This window comes from Ranitomeya imitator, chromosome 5, assembly GCF_032444005.1.
Source record: "Ranitomeya imitator isolate aRanImi1 chromosome 5, aRanImi1.pri, whole genome shotgun sequence".
NCBI classification, from domain to species: Eukaryota; Metazoa; Chordata; class Amphibia; order Anura; family Dendrobatidae; genus Ranitomeya; species Ranitomeya imitator.
This window is the reverse complement of record NC_091286.1, coordinates 86,606,132-86,627,450: the sequence shown is the minus strand read 5'-3', so window position 1 is coordinate 86,627,450 and position 21,319 is coordinate 86,606,132. Positions and strand designations below refer to the sequence as shown.

Sequence of the window (21,319 nt, the reverse complement as noted above, 5' to 3'; positions counted from 1 at the left end):
TAAGCTCACTGGCCTGTAACTTTATGTCTCCATCTTCTTTCCTATTTTGAAGATAGGCACAACATATGCCCTTCTCCAATTTTCTGGGATTTCTCATATCTTGCAGGATTTTTCAAAGGTTCTGGCTAGTGGTTCTTCAAGTTCCTGTTCTATTTCTTTCAGTACCCTAGGATGTAATTCATCTGGTCCTGGAGATTTAAATTTATTTAAATTAGCTAAGTGTGCCCCCACCATCTCTCTGTTTGCAGATAGTGTGGATTCTTATCTTCCTTCTACAGCACAGTAAAGTTCAGTTGACGCTACATTTGCTTTCTTAGAGAACACAGATGAAAAATAGAAATGTTAAAGTTTGGCCTTCTCAGCATCATTTTTGACCACTTCACCCTTTCAAGGTTCGCTCATTTCTACTGCAGACCTCACTGAACTGCTGGCACTGAGGTGACAGTTTATCATAGTTCTGATGAGAAATATCAGATATTTGAATTTGTTTGAGAACAGATAAATTAGCATGGCAATTGTTCTTAAAGTGCCCATACAGAAAGTTTCTGGTCCTTCATGCCCAGTTGATAAACGGGTTATGGATTGAAAACCAGGGACTTCCTAGAATAACTGGGAATTTTTGAGAAGAAATTAGATGAAAACTAACAGCTTCATAATGATTTGGTTCAATACAGGTTTCCAGTTCAATTGTCTTATGAATAACAGGTCCAGAAGATAAAGGTGATCCATCCACAGTTTACATATTAATTGGCATGGATTTAGTTATACTTGCAATATTATTATCAAGTATAAATTGTAAGTCCATAAAATTTCCTTCTACTCCAGAATCTAACATGGCAGAGTATTTTTTGGCTCCCGATAATGACCTGTATGGGAGCAAAAAAATGAGACAATGGTGATTGCTCTTTGCCTTTACCCTGCATTACAGATGAGATGGTCTGCATAATAGGATCTGGCAGTTTAAAATAGTCTAAAATCGATGCAGTTTTGGCATTTGTGAAGCTATAGTTCTTTTATTAGTCTTTTTTATTAGTCCTTTTATTAGAAGAGTTAATGGCAAAAGGTCCAGAGAAAACACAATAAAGGCATACATTTTCTGTATGCCACCTCTCCTTCCCTACTGCAGAGAGAGGTTTTCAGATTACATCGATTTGTATAGGTTCATGCACACTTCCCATTTCCTGTTGTTTTTTCAATGTTGATTAAGTAAATTAATGGTTAGGGTTGTTTCCAAATAATCACAGTCTTTCCTTTCTTCGTTCAGTGATCAATTCAGATGCACAATTGAATAAAGTCCTCTAAATTATCAGAGGTCTCAACCCTTGCAAGTTCATCCTTTATTAGCTTTGATAATCCTCTTTGAAATTGACTCCTCTGGGCGGCTAAATTCCATGGGGTGTCTGCCACCCAGCAGCGGAATTCTGAGGTATATTCAGCTACAGAGCGCCACCCTTGACATAATTTATGCAATTTGCCTTCAGCAGTAGCACAAAGTTTCAGATCCTCAAACACTTGATCCATAGCTGTGATGAAGATAACTAAGTCATTAAGGAGGTCAGAATTTTTTTCCACATAAGGTGAGGTCTATGCAATAGCCTCATCGGTCAGGAGACTAAAGATGAAAAGAACATTTTCCTGTCACTCATAGTGGAGAATGTTACATCTGGAAATAGATATGACATTTATAAAGGAATCCACATTAATGATGACGATCCCCACTGAACTTTGCGGGAAGCGGCATGAGTCCGTTTGATTCTGGGCCTGAGTTACCCATATCCAGAAGTTGCCTCTGTAACTCAGTAATTTCTTTTTGCTCATCCAACAGCTGTGTTTGCAACTTAGAAATTTCTGAAGTTCAGGAACTTGTTGCCCCAGGGTGGCTGAAACAGACTCGCGCGTGAGACTATTCTGTTATGAAATTACCTGAGTTGGAGTAGTGTTACTGCAGCTACTAGGGGCAGCAACGGCAGACCACGTAGTCAGGAGTTAGCCTGAGGTCGGTATACGGAAACAGCAGTTTAGTTTGGAGGATAAACAGGTTGTGTAGTCAGGAATTAGCCAGAGGTCGGTTCACGGGAACAGAAGTATAGTTTGGAGGATAAACAGGTAGCATATTAAGGACTTAGCCAGAGTTCAGTACATGGGAACAGCAGTATAGTTTGGAGGAAGCAGCAGGTGAAAGGAAAGCCTGACTAAAGGCTAGGAGCTTAATAATCTTGCAAGTAATGAAGTGCAATTACAGATTAAAGTAGGGTGTTCAGTCTGGAGATAACCAATCAGGAACTCAGGGTGTAGATGATCAGGAACAAGAAAGTGAGCTGAGTACTACAGAGGTAAGGGCCGTTGCCTGGTGCACAAGAGTTGCTGGGTTCGAGTCCTGACAAATACAGTACTAGAGGGATTCCAATTTTGCAGAAAATTTTTGAGGATAAAAGTCAGATAACTGGTCAAATTTTAATTTTAAATGATTCATTCAACTCTAATTGTTAGGTCATAGCATCACAGCTCCATAAGCTGTATAGTATCTATTCTCTGGTATGGCATCTCAGAGTGAAAATGAATCTGAGCTGATCAGCAGTATTCTAGAATTGCCATTACACTGTAAATATAGCCAATTCATTTCATCTGCATATTTTCTCTATTTCCAGCTACTGCGGCATGAGGTAACAACTATTCGGGGGGGGGGGGGATGTTGTATGCCCCCCCTCCACCATCACCTTTACTGATCATATAGCAATGATATATTTAAAAAATAGGTCATCGATATCAGAGCCCCATTTTTTTTTTTTACAAATATGATATAAGATTTACATACAATTAATAAAACAGGTCTTGATATAAAGTCTATGGCATGATAGAAAAACGGCATCACAGAGACAGAGCACCTTTATTTAAGAGAAAAAAGTTAAAATTTACAACTCGCATTCGTTTTCTAAAAAAGAATTCTGACCTCTTCTGTACCTCTAAAAGTACTTGCCTCTAAGAGAAGGCAAGGTAATAGCTGACTGCTCTTAGACTCACTGCTGCTTAATTAACTGTCCAGAGAGAATTATTGAAATACTTATATAATTCTTATTTAGCACTCATTAAAGTGAAGGATACAAATGCTGGACAATGAAACGTTCAGAAAGGCTTTCAGAGTAGGAAGTTGGTATCGTAATAGCTAAGAGTTATGAAAGCCTTCCCATTAAATGCAAGAGAACAGACCTTTCATTTTAAAAGTCATCGCCTTTAGCTAACTCAAATAAGACTTCTCGTACTTCCAAAATCTCCCATATTGTATTTATGGTATGTTTCCAAACAATCATTTAGGCAAGGCTAGATTGAGAACTAAAATTGTACTAACATTGTACTCCTGGTTGGGTTTGGGGAAGGGGTGAAAAAGTTACTAAATAGTGACCAAATAATGTTCAGATATGTGAGGATTATCATGCTTTTGACTATACAACTGAGCATAATACTGATCAGATGCTGTCACAGACAAAATACCTCCTTTAACAGTGAATTAAAGACTTTGCAGCATCTCTTCATATCATTCTTCATTGTGTCACTACTCCATTAAATTTCCAAAAATATGTAAATAAATGGACCACTGGATGTTATTATTTTTCCTATCCAAAGAGCTGTGTTCCTATACAGACTGACAGTGTCCATTAGTGTTGAGCGATACCGTCCGATACTTGAAAGTATCGGTATCGGATAGTATCGGCCGATACCCGAAAAATATCGGATATCGCCGATACCGATATCCGATACCAATACAAGTCAATGGGACATCAAGTATCGGAAGGTATTCTCATGGTTCCCAGGGTCTGAAGGAGAGGAAACTCTCCTTCAGGCCCTGGGATCCATAGGGAGGTGTAAAATAAAGAATAAAAATAAAAAATATTGATATATTTACCTCTCCGGCGGCCCCTGAACTCAGCGCGGGTAACCGGCAGGCTTCGTTGTTCAAAATCAGCGCTTTTAGGACCTGAGAATCACGTCCCGGCTTCTGATTGGTCGCGGGCCGCCCATGTGACCGCCACGCGACCAATCACAAGCCGCGACGTCACCGCAAGCTATTGACGCGCTCATTTTTAAAAATGAGCGCGTTAATGGCTTTGAAAGACATAGCGGCTTGTGATTGGTCGCGTGGCCGCGACCAATCACAAGCCGCGACGTCACCGCAAGCTATTGACGCGCTCATTTTTAAAAATGAGCGCGTTAATGGCTTTGAAAGACATAGCGGCTTGTGATTGGTCGCGTGGCCGCGACCAATCACAAGCCGCGACGTCACCGCAAGCTATTGACGCGCTCATTTTTAAAAATGAGCGCGTTAATGGCTTTGAAAGACATAGCGGCTTGTGATTGGTCGCGTGGCCGCGACCAATCACAAGCCGCGACGTCACCGCAAGCTATTGACGCGCTCATTTTTAAAAATGAGCGCGTTAATGGCTTTGAAAGACATAGCGGCTTGTGATTGGTCGCGTGGCCGCGACCAATCACAAGCCGCGACGTCACCGCAAGCTATTGACGCGCTCATTTTTAAAAATGAGCGCGTTAATGGCTTTGAAAGACATAGCGGCTTGTGATTGGTCGCGTGGCCGCGACCAATCACAAGCCGCGACGTCACCGCAAGCTATTGACGCGCTCATTTTTAAAAATGAGCGCGTCAATAGCTTGCGGTGACGTCGCGGCTTGTGATTGGTCGCGTGGCGGTCACATGGGCGGCCCGCGACCAATCAGAAGCCGGGACGTGATTCTCAGGTCCTAAAAGCGCTGATTTTGAACAACGAAGCCTGCCGGTTACCCGCGCTGAGTCCAGGGGCCGCCGGAGAGGTAAATATATCAATATTTTTTATTTTAATTCTTTATTTTACAGATCCCTATGTATCCGATACCGATACCCGATACCACAAAAGTATCGGATCTCGGTATCGGAATTCCGATACCGCAAGTATCGGCCGATACCCGATACTTGCGGTATCGGAATGCTCAACACTAGTGTCCATTCATTGACCAACTTGTCCATCCTATTGACAAGGGAAATGATAACACCCAGTCAGTTAAGCTTGTGCTACAGAGAGTTGTGCTTGGTCTACTAAGTGATTTTATTCGACAGGCACAAATTACTTGGTTTCTTGCAATACAATGTAAGGTTTTTAAACTACAGCTACAGCAAAAAATAAATTGCATTTACAGACATTAGTAGACATAGTGGCAATCTGAAGGTAAATACCATTTTAAACATGTTCTGCAGTTAGAATAGTGGCTGTAGGAAAAATTGAATGCTAAGTACTCCCCCAAATGCACTTGCTTTCAATCACTAGGTCAGCACTAGGGCCTGCGTACAGTCCGTACTCATGACACAGTAAGCACTGTGTCACTCTTCTTGATTCCTTCATTGGTAACCTGCGCTGAACACACACTGCAAAGCAGAGTGTCAATCAAGATATAGGATCAAAACTAAAAATCTCTGGACTCATATTATCACAAAAAAAACTCTATGCCCACAAACTTTAAGAAGGAGCTTTACTTTCTCAAGGAACTTTCAATCTCAACTTCAGGTCTTCATCAAGTTCAAATTCAATGAAAACTTGACGTTGAGGTCGAGACATGTTGCCTCATAAATTGATGCAGACCTCTACACTGCATTTACATCACAAAGCTAATTGGGAAGTCGGGACAAAGCCTTTATCTTCAAGGACAGTGGGGCTGCTCCATCAAATCGGGACAGTCTCGTTAAATCTAGGAAGGTTGGGCGCCATGGTTTAGCATTTGTCCATGACTACCCAGTGATGATGGTTGTGAGTGCAATATGGGGCCTAAGAAAATTATAAAAAGTTTATAAATCTATATAAGTGAGCTTACAATGCAACGCAGTCAATACCTATTAATCTGCATGTCAGCAAAACATTGACATGCATAATAGATTGCAGTACAAAAGTATTTAAATGTATCAATGGCCATTTTAGCTAAAGTGTGGCCTTGGGAAAAATTAAAAATTGGGTTCCAAATGCTAACATATTAAACCATCATATGGAACCACATATGCAAATTAGAGATGGATAAACGCACAGCATCCAATTATATTCAAGTCTTGTTTTCCAGCCTCTCTATAAAAGCTGACAAAGAATGATGGGAACAGGACAATCACTAATAGATCACTTTGTTCCCATACATTATAAAGGTATCAGAACATTTCCTATTTACTCTGTGTGATGTGATGCTGAGATTGAGGATTTTTGTTTTGGCATAACATAGTTCCACCTATAAACAGATAAACCTATAAAATGCAGTGTCAGCAATTTTAAAAGGAGATGTTGCACACACATTCCATGCTAGACACTGTATGTTACACATGCATTCACACACTGCATGTTACTAACACAATATACAACCCCTGGCAAAAATTATGGAATCACCGGCCATGGAGGATGTTCATTCAGTTGTTTAATTTTGCAGGAAAAAAGCAGATCACAGACATGGTACAAAACTAAAGTCATTTCAAATGGCAACTTTCTGGCTTTAAGAAATGCTAAAAGAAATCAAGAATAAAAAATGTGGCAGTCAGTAATGGTTACTTTTTTTAACCAAGCATAGCGGAAAAATTATGGAATCACTCAATTCTGAGGAAAAAATTATGTGACCTGCTTTTTTTCTACAAAATTAAACAACTGAATGAACATCCTCCAAGGCCCTTGATTCCATAATTTTTTGCCAGGGGATGTAGAAGGCATAATAGACTATCTTTTCTTCAGTTATTCCATACTCTAGAGGCATACTACAGCGATGTGTGAATGTTGCTAAATAATTTTATTTTTTTGAAGACTTCTTTATTGAACACTCAGGAATACTTATGCTAGCCTCAAATTTTGGATTGCAAGAGGAGGAAGACCTGCGAGGACTCAGAGTTTAACCCCTTCCCGCAGCTACCCATTTTCGCTCCCCTCCTTCCCAGAGCCATAACTTTTTTATTTTTCCGTCAATATGGTCATGTGAGGGCTTATTTTTTGCGGGACAAGTTGCACTTTTGAAAAACACCATTGGTTTTACCATGTCTTGCACTAGAAAATGGGAAAAAAATTTCAAGCGCGGTGAAATTGCAAAAAAAGTGCAATCCCACACTTATTTTTTGACTGGCTTTTTTGCTAGCTTCACTAAATGCTAAAACTGACCTGCCATTATGATTCTCCGGGTCATTACGAGTTCATAGACTAACATGTCTAGGTTATTTCTTATCTAAGTAAAGAAAAAAAATTCAAAACTTTGCTAAACAAAAGCGCCATTTTCCGATACCCATAGCGTCTCCTTTTTACGTGATCTGAGGTCGGGTGAGGGCTTATTTTTTGTGTGCCAAGCTGACGTTTTTAATGATACCACTTTTGTGCAGATACGTTCTTTTGATCGCCCGTTATTGCATTTTAATGCAATGTTGTGACGACCAAAAACACGTAATTGTGGCGTTTCTAATTTTTTTCTCACTACGCCGTTTAGCGATCAGGTTAATCCTTTTTTTTATTGATAGATCGGGCGTTTCTGAATGTGGCGATACTAAGTATGTGTAGGTTTGATTTTTTTATTTTATTTTGGATGGGGCGAAAGGGGGGTGATTTAAACTTTTATATATTTTTTATTTTTTTCATATTTTTAAAAACTTTTTTTTTACTTTTGCCTTGCTTCAATAGCCTCCATGGGAGGCTATAAGCTGGCATAGCCTGATTGGCTATGTTACATAGCAGCGATCATCAGATCGCTGCTATGTAGCTGAAATGCAGGCTTGCTATGTGCGCTGACCACAGGGGATGCTCAAAGCAGGCCGGCATCAGTAACCATAGAGGTCTCTAGGACCTCTATGGTTACCAACCTGATGCATTGCCGACCCCGATCATGTGACTCGGAAAACCGGGACATATAGATGGGTTTTAAGAGAGATATATGAAAAGTGTGGGTTATACCTAGGTGCGGAGGAATAGCCAAACGGTAGACCACAGGATTAACCTGTTCCAGAACCTTGAAAGGGCCTATTTAGTGAGGCGCAAACTTAGTGGACTCAACTCGCAGCCTGATGTTACAGGGGGAGTCACACAGTAGGTCACCAGGAGCAAAGGTCAGAGCAGGGTGCCGGTGTGCATCGGCAGAAACCCTCATTCTCTTCTTGGAGGCCCCGGATGGCATCCTATGTGCGGTCCCAAATGTCGCGTGCCTCCACCGTCCAGTCTGCCACCCTAGAATTGGTGGATGACACGGGCATAGGCACAGGGACATGCGGATGCTGGCCATAATTAAGGAGAAATGGAGTCCATAACAGCCTGTAGCTTGTCAGGATCCATAGCCAATCCTTGGGCCGAGATGATATAGCCCAGGAAAGGCAAAGACTCCTGCTCAAACACACTTCTCCAACTTGGCATAGAGGGAGTTTGCCTGTAGGAGGTCGAAGACTTTGCAAACATCTCTTCGGTGGGAGTCTATATCTGGAGAGTACAGTAGATGAGAATATCATCCAGATAGACTACAAGCAATGTAGAGAGCATATCCTGGAAGATATCATTCACAAAGTCTTGGAAAATGCCTGGGCATTACAGAGCCTGAAGGGCATCACCAGGTATTCACAGTGCCCATCCCTGGTGTTAAAAGTCGTCTTCCATTTGTCCCCTCTCACGGATGCGAATCAGGTTGTAAGCCCCCCACAGATCAATTTTAGTAAATTCCCTTGCTCCCCAAAGCCTATCAAAGAGCTCAGATATCAGGGGCAGTGGGTACTTGTTCTTAATGGTGATGGCGTTAAGACCCCTGTAATCTATGCATTTATGTAATTTTCTGTTCTTCTTCTTCACGAAGAAGAACCCAGCCTTTGCAGGTGACACTGACTTCCTAATGAATCCTCTTGGCAGATTCTCCTGGACGTACTGAGACATTGCCTCCGTCTCTGGGAGAGATAACAGGTAGACTCGACCCCAGGGAGGCTCAGCACCAGGCAAGAAGTCAATTGGACAGTCATAGGGGCGGTGAGGTGGAAGGGTCTCCGCAGCCCTTTTGGAGAATACATCCGCATAGGGCCAATATTGCTTGGGGAGAGAGGAAAGATCTGCAGGTACCTCAGTAGTAGCAACCTGAACACACTTCCTCTGACATCTAACCTCACAAGATACACTCCATCCCAAAATTCTGCCTGTGGACCACTCTATATGAGGGGAGTGTTACCGTAACCAAAGTATCCCCCACAGGACCTCATCAATTCCCTCAGGAATAACGAGCAAAGATATAATCTCCTGATGAGATGGCAACATAGATAGAGTAAATGATATGGTCTGTGAGGGCAGTGTTGACCCATTCACCACTCGTACGGTCACTGGTTTGGCGAGCATCACCAGGGATATTGCATGTCGTCGGGCGAAGGCAGATAACATAAAGTTGCCCTCCACCCCGGAATCCACGCAAAGCTCTTCCAAATCAGTGGATGAGCCTATGGTAATTGTCCCCTTAAAGGACAGTTTGGAGGAAAACATAGCTGTCTAATGTATCTCATCCTACAACCACTAGACACTGACGTTTTCCCGAACGCTGGGAACATCTGGAGGCAAGATGTCCTGACTGCCAGCAGACCTGACAGACCTTGAGTGCATGAGCAGTCCGGGACTTAGATCCCAGTCATGACATCTCCATGGCCTCATGTGACTCGGGCGCCTGGACCGGAGATCCCAAAGGTTTGGCAGAGGTGGGAGCCAGCCGAAACCTCTGCCTACAATGGGCTTGCTCCAACCTTCGTTCATTAAAGTGAAGATCTATGCGAGTAAATACCGCCATTAGCTCCTCCAGTGTGGCGGGAATCTCCCTAGTGGCCAAAGCGTCCTTCACATGGTCAGCCAACCCCCTCCAAAATACAGGGATGAGGACTTTATCCTACCACTCTAGCTCAGATGCTAAAGCTTGGGAGTGGACGGCAAAATGGCTGACCATGGACGAGCCCTGAATCAATGCCAACAGTTGGAGTGCCATATCATGGGTGACTCAAGGTCCTAAGACCTGTTTCAGAGTGCTCAAGAACAGCGGAGCACTCTGCACCACATGATCGCCATGCTCCCACAGCGGCGTAGCCCACTCCAACGCTCCGTTCGACAGGAGAGATATAATGTATGCCACCTTTGCCTGCTCTGTGGGAAAACATGCAGCCAGGAGCTCGAGGTGTATAGCGCACTGGCTCATGAAACCTTACAAGATTTACTATCACCAGAGTATTTATCTGGCAGCGGGACGCGAGATAAGGTCAGAACAGGGGTAGCAGTGGACAAACTTGCTGCAGCCACAGTACGGCGGTAACATCCACAACTGAGGTTGTGTGCTCGAGAACCGTCAACCTGTCCTCAGCTGCTTGATGTACCACAGCAGTTGCTGTTTGTCCACCATTACTAGCCAGACCCTGGTGCTAGTATACTGTTAGGGATAGTGGAACGCACCAAGTAATAGAGAGTTTGATACGAGGTGCTTTCACAGCCCGGGGTTCACCGTGCAGAGATACCTGCTGCAAAGTAATGCCGGATGGACACTGAGCTCACACGTGGGTTAAACTTTACCCTGTGTGAAATGTAAGTGACCTCTGTTGCCTCACAGAATCGTGCTGTACACAGGGAATAATACCCTAACTAGGGTTGTGCTTGCTCTGGAATGCTTTTGTGCTAACCGCACACATGAAGGAACCAGATGATAAGCTAAGGCTAATTTTCCCCACTGACGCTAGCTGCCTGCCTGAGTGTACAGCCCTAAAGCTAAACCGACTCACACCACATATATACTGAGTGGTAGAGTATTCACTGGCAACAGCCAAACACAAATGATACTAGTGCATGGCCGTGCGGCCGTGCGGCCATGCAAAACTTTTATAGATGTAGTTCTCCTTCCTAGTGGACCAATAGGAGCTGCTACAGGATCTGAGCATGTGACCCCTGACCTCCAATGAGAGGTCTTCCTTGGGCATGCTGAGAAGGAGAAAAGCAGGACTTAGTCCCAGGAGCGCCTGCTCGTCGCCGAACAGTACTGGTTATAGTGGCTGAACCTGGAAAGGCAGCAGTAACCACACGTGCAGTATCTGTCCGAGCCAGGCGCTGGGACAGACATCTCTGCTGAGCAGGTTCAACTGCGGCTGGAGAAGAATGGGAGACCGCAGCCGACATGGTTCGAGATTCCCACTGTGCAGCAGCAGGAACTTGACACCTAACATTTGGATCAACATGTTAGATTAGACTTGATGATCTTGTGTCTTCTTTCAATGTTAAAGAAAATATATGCAGCATATGCCAAACCTAAAGTCTTCCTATTTCTGAGAGATAGGAAAGACAACCATCTATGAATAATGAAAACTTTTCTGCACTGCCACTACCTTCTGCTACCCCGAAAAAGACAAAAAAATTGAATAATCCCTTTAAAACCATTTCCTTATACTGAAATATTACATTTTGATACATGCTAGTGATGATCAAAAAGATTTAAAGGACCCTGTTCCAATAGTAAAGTTGGTAGTCTGGAGCCACCAGAGAAGAGCCATGCAAACCTCCTCATAGCGGTTTTCATCCCCGACACCTTTTATCTTTAGTACTGTAGATCCAATACAAAGTCATGCTTGCATCATGCCGCAATGAAGATGTTGCATAGGCCTACTAATCAGAAGATACGTTATGGTTTCCGCCAGATGGTATGAGATTTTTAGGGCTTTGGTCCAGCCGTCACAGACTACCCTTGTGGCTACTGGACCAGGGTCTTGCAATTTTTTTTGAGCATCAGTAGTACATACTGCTACAGTAAGTAAGATGTTGGTAGTGCTGAATAAGTAAATATAAAAGAAGGAAATGTAATATAATGAAGAAATCTGGAAGAATTGTAAAATTAATTAACCCATACATATGGGACCTAAGCTGCCTGCATGAGATTTGTAGGATTGTTATTTACATATCACAGCCAGGGTATTTTAAAGTTATTTTAAATAATTTATAAGATTGATCTTTTCAAAATTCTATCAAGGCTAAATGTCATTAAAAATGTTCAGAACTTATTTAAAGGTTTATGCTTGAGCAGGGCATTTACCTGCTTCACTGCAGATAGTCTAAAAATACCTCCTTGTCCATACTATTATCCATTCTTCACGTCCAATTGCTCTGTTATGGTAATAGTCAGAAGCACACCATGTAGTAATTAATTACAGCTGACTTAAGAAAAGAATATTCCACTCCCCTACTGTTCCACTAGAAGGTCTTTATGCGCTATTAACTCATTCCTGTTTATTAATGCTGTACTGGTAATTCTGACTGCTGAGCTCCAGCTTAGTAACAGTAGGATGATTAAACAACAATTATTGACCTTATAAGTTAGTGAACATTTCTTTTTTTTTTACCCTATTAACTCATTACAGAAATGTAGTAGCAATAATAGTAACAACACTTAAGGACTTATTTCTCTTCTTTTTTTAAGTCTGATAATGTTTAGTATAATTATGGTGCTCCTATCATCTGTGCTAAGACAGGTGGAAAATGGGTGAAATGGAAAGAGTGGTAGCAAAGAATAATTATTATACAAAATCAAAATGAATGAATAAAAATAATATATTCCAATTGATATTAGACCACAATACTGAACTTATTTTAAATGCATTTTTTTCTTTGATTCTACTTATTTTTTATGTTGTGTCTTTTCTATAAAGTTATACAAACGATAGACACAATGTACCTCCTTCCAATAGGTGTGTAAGGGATTGACTCAGCTGCTTCCAAAGGTAGACACAGGAATGCTTCTCGTGGTAAATCACCTGCTGGGTTATTATGGAACAGCACAAACCATAGCAGGGTTCAGCAAAGTCAATATGGCATTTCTGGTATAATGTATAGCAAAGTCCATATGTCTGAGGGATTCACCCACTCAGACCACCTTATGTCTTCAGCTCCACCTGGAGCCACCGTTTGGAGTCATTCCTCTCCAAACCACAACTCAGAGAATAAAACCAGTGGCTGCACATTTAACATCCCAGCCACGCCCTTGAGGTGAAGATATGGTGAGTAGATGTCCCGCCCTTCTCTTAGGCTCCTTTCACACTAGCGCCGTTCGACGCACGTCACAATGCGTCATTTTGGAGAAAAAACGCATCCTGCAAAGTTGCCTGAAGGATGCGTTTTTTCTCCATAGACTTTCATTAGCGACGCATTGCGACAGATTGCCACACGTTGCATCCATCGTGCGATGGATGCGACGTGTTTTTGCAGTCCGTCGGGACAAAAAAACGTTGCACGTAACTTTTTTTTTGTCCATCGGTTCCGCTTTTTCCGACCGCGCATGTGTGGCGGAACTCCGCCCCCTCCTCCCCGGACCTTACAATGGGGCAGCAGATGCGTTGTAAAACTGCATCCGCTGCCCCCGTTGTGATTTTATTTCACAGTATGCGTTGGTCCATCGGTCGGACGCACTGCGACGGGCCCGTACCGATGCTAGTCTGAAAGTAGCCTTACCTACTCAACTACAAACCCATCACATAACATGGCTGATTAACTCCTTCAGCACCTAGCATGCTGAAGAGAAACATATGGGTTTCTAGATCAAGGAAGAAAGCAATTTTCGTGACATATATCTCCCCTCATATACCGTGCCAGTGAACCTGTCACAGATGACACTTAGAGACACTTTTATCTTACACTGCTTTAATCAAAATATCTTAGAGTAGAAATTTGTTCCACAATAGGATGTGATAAAAAAATGTTCCTGTAATAAGATAATCTTGTAGATGTGCCCTGGCTATGTACTGTTTAATGGCTGTGTCAAGAGAAAAAAATATTGCCCCTGAGGAAGCTACACTTGCTGTAACGATATGCGTGGGGTACTTCCCCTCTCTAACCGTATCATGGACACACGTTCTGCATAAGTTTACACTCAATTTTGGATCCACATTTTGGCTGACTTCTACATATGTGATCCTTCTGTTCTCTGATGTAATAAACTTGCCTTTATTTCTATTGTGGATGTAACTCATTTGGGTCACTTTTTCATATATTGCTATCAGGTTGTTTTGTTTGTCTAGAACGCAGTGATCAAATTGCTATAGATTATCATGTGTATTTTGGCTAAATTGTTCACTTGCACTTTATTTGCACCTAAAATTGATATTTCTTCTTTATCTCCTGATTACTGAGATCATGCAGTTTATTTATATCTGACCCTGTGAGTTTTTTGATTATCTAGGATCCATTTATTGGAGTGTCACAGTACCTGTTTGTTCAGGGTCAGTTAGGGTATACAACTTTTTTCAGTGTCGTATAGTTGTTTTCATGTGTCCTTTCGGATGTTTTAATTGTATTTAGTCAATTTATTTGTTTGCATATGTACTCTGTTATAATAAAATATTGTATATTTTTTATAGATCCCCAGTTTGTGCATATATTTTCTTTAGTTCTTGTTTAATGGCTGTGTCTAACCATCCAGAGACATGGATTGAAAGTATGACTTTTTCTGGGCAGTGGAGGAAGCAAAAACTATATAGACATTACAGAATTATTTCTGTGAATTAAATAATTTGCTGCTTGTTTTTCCACTTGTTTACCACACAGAAAGAATCAACTGTGATCTCTTGCTGTCTTGTCTGTATACTCTGATTTGAATCCTCCCTTGGCCACGAGCTGTGGTTTAAGGTTCATGTGTGGATTTTCCAGCACCGTTTTTGCAAAATCCGTAGGTAAAACACGCTGTGGATTACCTGCGGATTTACCCAGATTTCCTGCGGTTTTTGCACAGATTCCACCTGCGGTTTCACACCTGCGGATTCCTATTGAGGAGCAGGTGTAAACCGATGCAGAATGCTGCACAAAGAATTGACATGCTGCGGAAAGTACAATGCAGCGTTTCCGTGCGGTATTTTCTGCAGCATGTGCACTGTGGATTTAGTTTTCCATGGGTTTGTATGGCACTGTACAACGCATGGAAAACCGCTGCGGATCCGCAGCAAAATCCGCAACGTGTGCACATAGCCTAAATATGACCACATTCCTGCTCGGTTAAACACAGCCATTACACAGTACAAAGCAGGAGCATATTTATAAGATTATCTCAGCACAGGAGCTTTTTTAATACATCCAAGAGTGGAACGTCACCACTGCTGCCATTTTGCTAGAGGAAAAAAATTTGGCTGCATTGAAATGGTGCTGGCACGTGCACAGTAGCATTTATCGGAATGCGATAGATGTTGCTGCTCATGCACCCCTACCACCGCCATTTTGATGAAGGAATTTTTTTTTTACCCGGCAATATTATAGGCATAATGATTTACATGCACCACCGCTGGAACCATTTTGCTCAATGTAATTTTTTTTCTAAACCCACCATAGTACATGCAGTCTATAAAATGCGGGGCAGGTCACTGAAAGATCAGTCACCTGTCATAAACCAATACAGATGAATATCTAAGCAGAGCACCACATAAAGCTTAGCCCACAGGCCCACCCAAAGCATGAGAATCTCATTAACTTAAAACTGCAAATACTGATTAAACAACATTCACAAGATAGATTTAATCGATTTAATCATTTTAATCAGTTTAACGGCACCAGCCTGACAGTATCTGTAGTTTACTGAGTGAACTCCCACTCACAGGTTAGCTTCAAATCCAGCTGTCAGTGATTGACAGCGGGATTTAACTGGTTAACAGCTGCAAGCAGAATTTCGCTCCACCTGATGTTTTTGAAGACACATGATGACTGATTAAATCAGTCATCATGTGCAAGGAAAAATGTGGGCTCAGTGTGTGAGCCTGCATCAAAGTTTGGAACATGATATATGACTTAAATATATGTCCTATGTTGTGAAGTGGTTAAATAATTGTTTCTTTTGTTCAAAATAAGTGATGCGACCTTTTAGCACCACCTCTTAATAATTTTTTGGTTAAAAATTCTGTCCTTGTTCATTTCCTAATCCATCTTATGGAGACACAGCTTTTGTTTTAAATTCTGGGCTCAACATCTTGAAAGTGCTACAGTTTATAGGAAGCTCCTGCTGGTGGTTTCCTCTAACATGTCTTCAGAATTGTGATGAAAAATACGGAATTTGTAATTGAAGACTTAATACTGTCTTTATGTTAAACAGAAAAAACTGGACTAGGTGAAAGTACCTATGCCAGTTTTATCATAGAATAGCATGCTCTATGCGTTTACATCTTGTCCAGTCTCTGGTTCCTGTCTCCTTGCCTTAGAGTCAGTTTTCTTTGTTAGGCTAGTTTCACACTGGCGTTTGGCAGGGCTGCGGACTTCCTCCGTGAAGCCCCACCCACTGCCACTCCTCTTCATTCAGCTCCACCTATGGTTGCATGTGTCCTGCATACCCTATCTTTAACATTGGTTATGCAGGCCATGTGGATGTATGCGGATGCCTCCGCATGCGTCGCATTGAAGCTGTGCCGATGGCAACAAAATCCTAACATGTTGCGCTCGATGCAGGTAAGCGCAGCATCAAGACGACGCATGTGGAGGCATCCGCATGGCCTGTGTACCCAATGTTTAACCCTGCTGTTCTGTTGGTCAAAAATGACTGACTTTGAACTTCAATATTCTTTAAAATATTCAAGATGCGGCTCTGAAACCCGTGGCCGACCGACCCATCCTCATTTAAGTCAATCAACCAGAAGTTTCAGAACCGCATCTTGAACACCCCAAAAAATACCAAACTTCAAAATAGGTCTCCCCAGACCAAACAGAACAGCAGGGTTAAGATAGGGTACACAGGATGCATGCAGCCATAGATGAGCTGAATGAAGAGGCGCGGCAGTGGGCAAGGCTTCATGGAGGAAGTCTGCAGCCCTGCCGAATGCTAGTGTGAAACTAGCCTTACAGCTGTGACCAGGCAACCAACTTTCACATCATCACCCAATATCTTTTAAGCTTTGCAATTAGTTTCACATGTATTTCTAGAGTTTACCGTACCATACATTTTCTCTCAACTAGCTACCACAATCATCTCTTTAGACAATACCTTCTTTTTTATCATCTAGATGTTAGGAGTCGAGTTCCCGCCGCTGCACAGGGGGAATCTCGAACCATGTCTGCTGCGGTCTCCCATTCTGCATCAGCCGCGGTGGAGCCTGATCAGCGGAGACGTCGGTCCCAGCATCTCGCTCTGTCTGATATTGTACAAAGAGTTACTGCTGCCTTTCCAGGCTCTGCTATTGTACCCTTTACTGGTTTGCTGCAAGCAGGCTTTTCTGGAACTAAGTCCTGCTTTGCACACACTGAGCATGCCCACAAGAGGACCTCTCATTGGAGGTCGGGGGTCACATGCTCAGGCCCTGTAGCAGCTCCCATTGGTCCTCCAGGAAGGTCTTGTAGAGCTGCAGCTATAAAACATCCACAGGTCTGCATGGCCATGCGCTAGTGTCAATTTATGTATGAGCTCAGCGCCAGTGTGGTTGTGTTTGTATGCAGTCAGGGACTCGGCTGAAATAAGCCCCTAGAATGCTGGCACCTCCGGTGAGGAGTTTCATGTGAGTGGATTCAGGGCTATCGTATAGCCATTAGAATTCCAGCTCCACCGAAGAGGAGCTGCGTGTTTGCATTTGACTGCATGACCACTATCTGCTCTACTAAGTAGGTGTGTTCCTCTGTGAGGTAAACAGGGCACAGCGTTCTCTTTGCTAACAGACTCTGTGAAGTAACAGAGTTTCTTTATACTACTATATTGTACCGCCATATCTAGCAGCAGGTTCTTTCCTGCACGGTGGATCCCGGGTTGCGAATGCACCTACTTCTTCTAATAAATATATGTTTTATGTGCGTTCTGCCAACCCTAACACTATATACTGTACATGTACTTCCTAGCTTAGACATGCAGTTAACCAATCATCTGCTGTAAACATGACAAACTCTTTTTTGTTATATTGGTGCTGTTCACACTACAATACTACAGCAAGAGTGTTTTAACATCTTTGCAAGTAAGTATTCAGTTGCCAGTTCATCATTGTTGATCTGTGGTTAACTCTTCATCTACTGTAAGCAGAATAACTCTTCTCTGCAATACTGCTGTTTTTCACACTACAAAGCAGCTGCAATTGTGTGCAATCCTTCTGCAAGCAGGTATCCAGTGTTCCACGTTATCACTCACAATATGAAGCAAATTTATCAAAATACAGCAATTTTTAGGTAGTCTTTTAGTTAAAGAATTATGCCTCATTTTCATTTTTTATGATAATATATAATACATATTTAAAAGCTTTGCTAACTGTAAAGTGGCATCCATTTATTTATATTCATTTAAAACTTAATACATTGTTGGTTCCAATTAGAAAGTATTTTATTTCCTGTATTCATAAAATATAATATTTATGGTCATCAATGTAATGGAATATATTATAACCACATGAAGAGCAATTTCTACAAGAACAAAAGGTGTTTCAACCATTTTTTTTGTATAGGAAACTGAAGCCTGTGGCTCTAAGTCAGGGGTTAAATCATTTTACTGCACTTGATGTGGCAAATTAAACCAAAGTAAAAAGTCCTTTTGGAAATGCGTGTCAGGTGTATAGTGGGTGAGCATGTGTGCTTTTTCCTTTGTTTTCAATCCTTTATTGCCAGGGTATTATTGATTTTGTCCACAGGGACTTTACTATTTATTAATATTTATTTCCTGATTTACTATATTAGTTGATTTGACACTCCTTTTTTTCTACACAATGTACACATGCATTTTTGCCCTTGACTCCTTCATGTATTATTGCCATTCTTTCTATATATGGGCACTACAACTATATATGTATCTTTCTTCCTTACCCACCATCTTGTTTCCTGTGTATGTGTTTTTTTGGCATTCAGTATCTATTTATATTTTTAATGAGTTTCAGTAAAAAAATATATTTAATTTTTTACATATGATTTTTTGTATCTTGCATTTTCTCTTTTTAGCTTAATTCATCTTTTTTGTATTGTAAGGGGTTGACTACAGTGGTATAAAACACACTACTCCTGTAGTCTGGAGTGATAATTCACATTTCACTATCTGGCAGGCTGATGGACAAATCTGAGTTTGGCACGTCCCCGGACAACATGATCTTGCAGGATGCATGCTGCATGAACAAAGCCCATTATTTTCCATTAAAGAGCACTCTTCTATTTCATTTTTCCCAAATCAATGGTACAAATGAACAAGAGAAACATGCGTTTTGCTCCACTCATAAGTTACTTCTGTCACTCACCGGTCTCCTTTTCTGATCACTCAGCAGTCTAAAACTTTTCAGATGTCTTCAATAAGGAAACGTAATGCTGGTATTTTCTATAAAAGTTTATAGTGAGGGTATAGGAAAAAAATGTTAGGTAAGCAAGAGAAGAAAAACAGAAGGTGTCTGCAGTTCTTTATGGCTACAACTTGCAGAGGGGGAAAATTTTCAATAATGCAAGATAAAATTCATATTATTGCCAGAAATAGTGTTATACTCCTGTACACACCTAGGTCAACTTGCTACAACATGCAAAGACATGGGGTTGTCATGCTGATTTGTTCTTTTTTTTGTTGTGAGCCTATTCGAAAAACACAGAAAGACAACATTTTTACTGACACTTTTGAACATCATAATGAAGCAGAATAATTGTACGTAATAAACCTCTACAGTCCAAAATACTTATATGAAGAAATTAGTAGAAGACACTGTGAGCTGTAAAATGATGGTATTCACAATTACAGTAGTATTCTGTACATGCTCCTCCAGCTTCATTAATAATCACACATGCATACATAACATAGTAACATAGTTAGTAAGGCCGAAAAAAGACATTTGTCCATCCAGTTCAGCCTATATTCCATCATAATAAATACCCAGATCTACGTCCTTCTACAGAACCTAATAATTGTATGATACAATATTGTTCTGCTCCAGGAAGACATCCAGGCCTCTCTTGAACCCCTCGACTGAGTTCGCCATCACCACCTCCTCAGGCAAGCAATTCCAGATTCTCACTGCCCTAACAGTAAAGAATCCTCTTCTATGTTGGTGGAAAAACCTTCTCTCCTCCAGACGCAAAGAATGCCCCCTTGTGCCCGTCACCTTCCTTGGTATAAACAGATCCTCAGCGAGATATTTGTATTGTCCCCTTATATACTTATACATGGTTATTAGATCGCCCCTCAGTCGTCTTTTTTCTAGACTAAATAATCCTAATTTCGCTAATCTATCTGGGTATTGTAGTTCTCCCATCCCCTTTATTAATTTTGTTGCCCTCCTTTGTACTCTCTCTAGTTCCATTATATCCTTCCTGAGCACCGGTGCCCAAAACTGGACACAGTACTCCATGTGCGGTCTAACTAGGGATTTGTACAGAGGCAGTATAATGCTCTCATCATGTGTATCCAGACCTCTTTTAATGCACCCCATGATCCTGTTTGCCTTGGCAGCTGCTGCCTGGCACTGGCTGCTCCAGGTAAGTTTATCATTAACTAGGATCCCCAAGTCCTTCTCCCTGTCAGATTTACCCAGTGGTTTCCCGTTCAGTGTGTAATGGTGATATTGATTCCTTCTTCCCATGTGTATAACCTTACATTTATCATTGTTAAACCTCATCTGCCACCTTTCAGCCCAAGTTTCCAACTTATCCAGATCCATCTGTAGCATACATTTTTTGCAGACAGTGGAAAAACATTCCTATTTTTATAAGCTTTCCAGGAATTTTCAGAGAGTTGGCATAGTTATTATATGGCTTCCAACATTGTGGAATAAGCTTTTTACGTCCCAGCATGACTGTAGTCATGTGCAAAGGAAACTCTATAAAGACATAGCTTAATGAGTTTGGTGTGGAGGAAGTTGACTGGCCTGCACAGAGCCCTGAACTCAGCCCCATCAAACTCCTGATGATCAGGAACTGGAATTAAGATTGCTCATCAGAGCTTCTCGTCCAGCACCAGTGCCTAACTTCACAAGTGCTCTTTTAATTGAATAAGCACAAAATTACTAGGAGCACATTCCAATATCATATGGAAAGTCCCAAGATTTTCTGCTATGTCGCACCATAAGAAACTGGATAAAGTGATATGCAGTTCCAATCACAAATAATACTACAATAGAAACTTAAAGGGGTTGTCATGTCCAAATCAATAATTCTGCAATCACTCTGTGTGACTGCAGACTTATGAATCCCCCAGCACATGCACTGTACACTGTGTGGATTCATCGGTTTCCAACCCGGGACCGGAGGGTATGTAGGTGTTTTACATACTCCTGGCCAACATGCAAATAAACTAGAAAAAATTGGGGATAAATGGATCAGGTAAAATTCGAATTTGACTGTTTTTTCAGGTATTCCCAGAAAATTCAATATGCAGAGAAGTTATTCTTTTG

At 41.6% G+C, this 21,319-nt stretch overlaps 1 long non-coding RNA gene across 1 annotated transcript in view; it reads right to left on the bottom strand.

Moving 5' to 3' along the window:
• Window positions 1-19,337, bottom strand: part of LOC138680547 (uncharacterized) — a 138,043-nt gene extending 118,706 nt beyond the window's left edge. The window contains exon 1 of the long non-coding RNA XR_011321650.1: window positions 19,187-19,337. This is a non-coding gene — a long non-coding RNA (uncharacterized lncRNA). The remainder of the gene's footprint in view (window positions 1-19,186) is intronic.
• Between the last annotated feature and the right edge of the window lie 1,982 nt (window positions 19,338-21,319).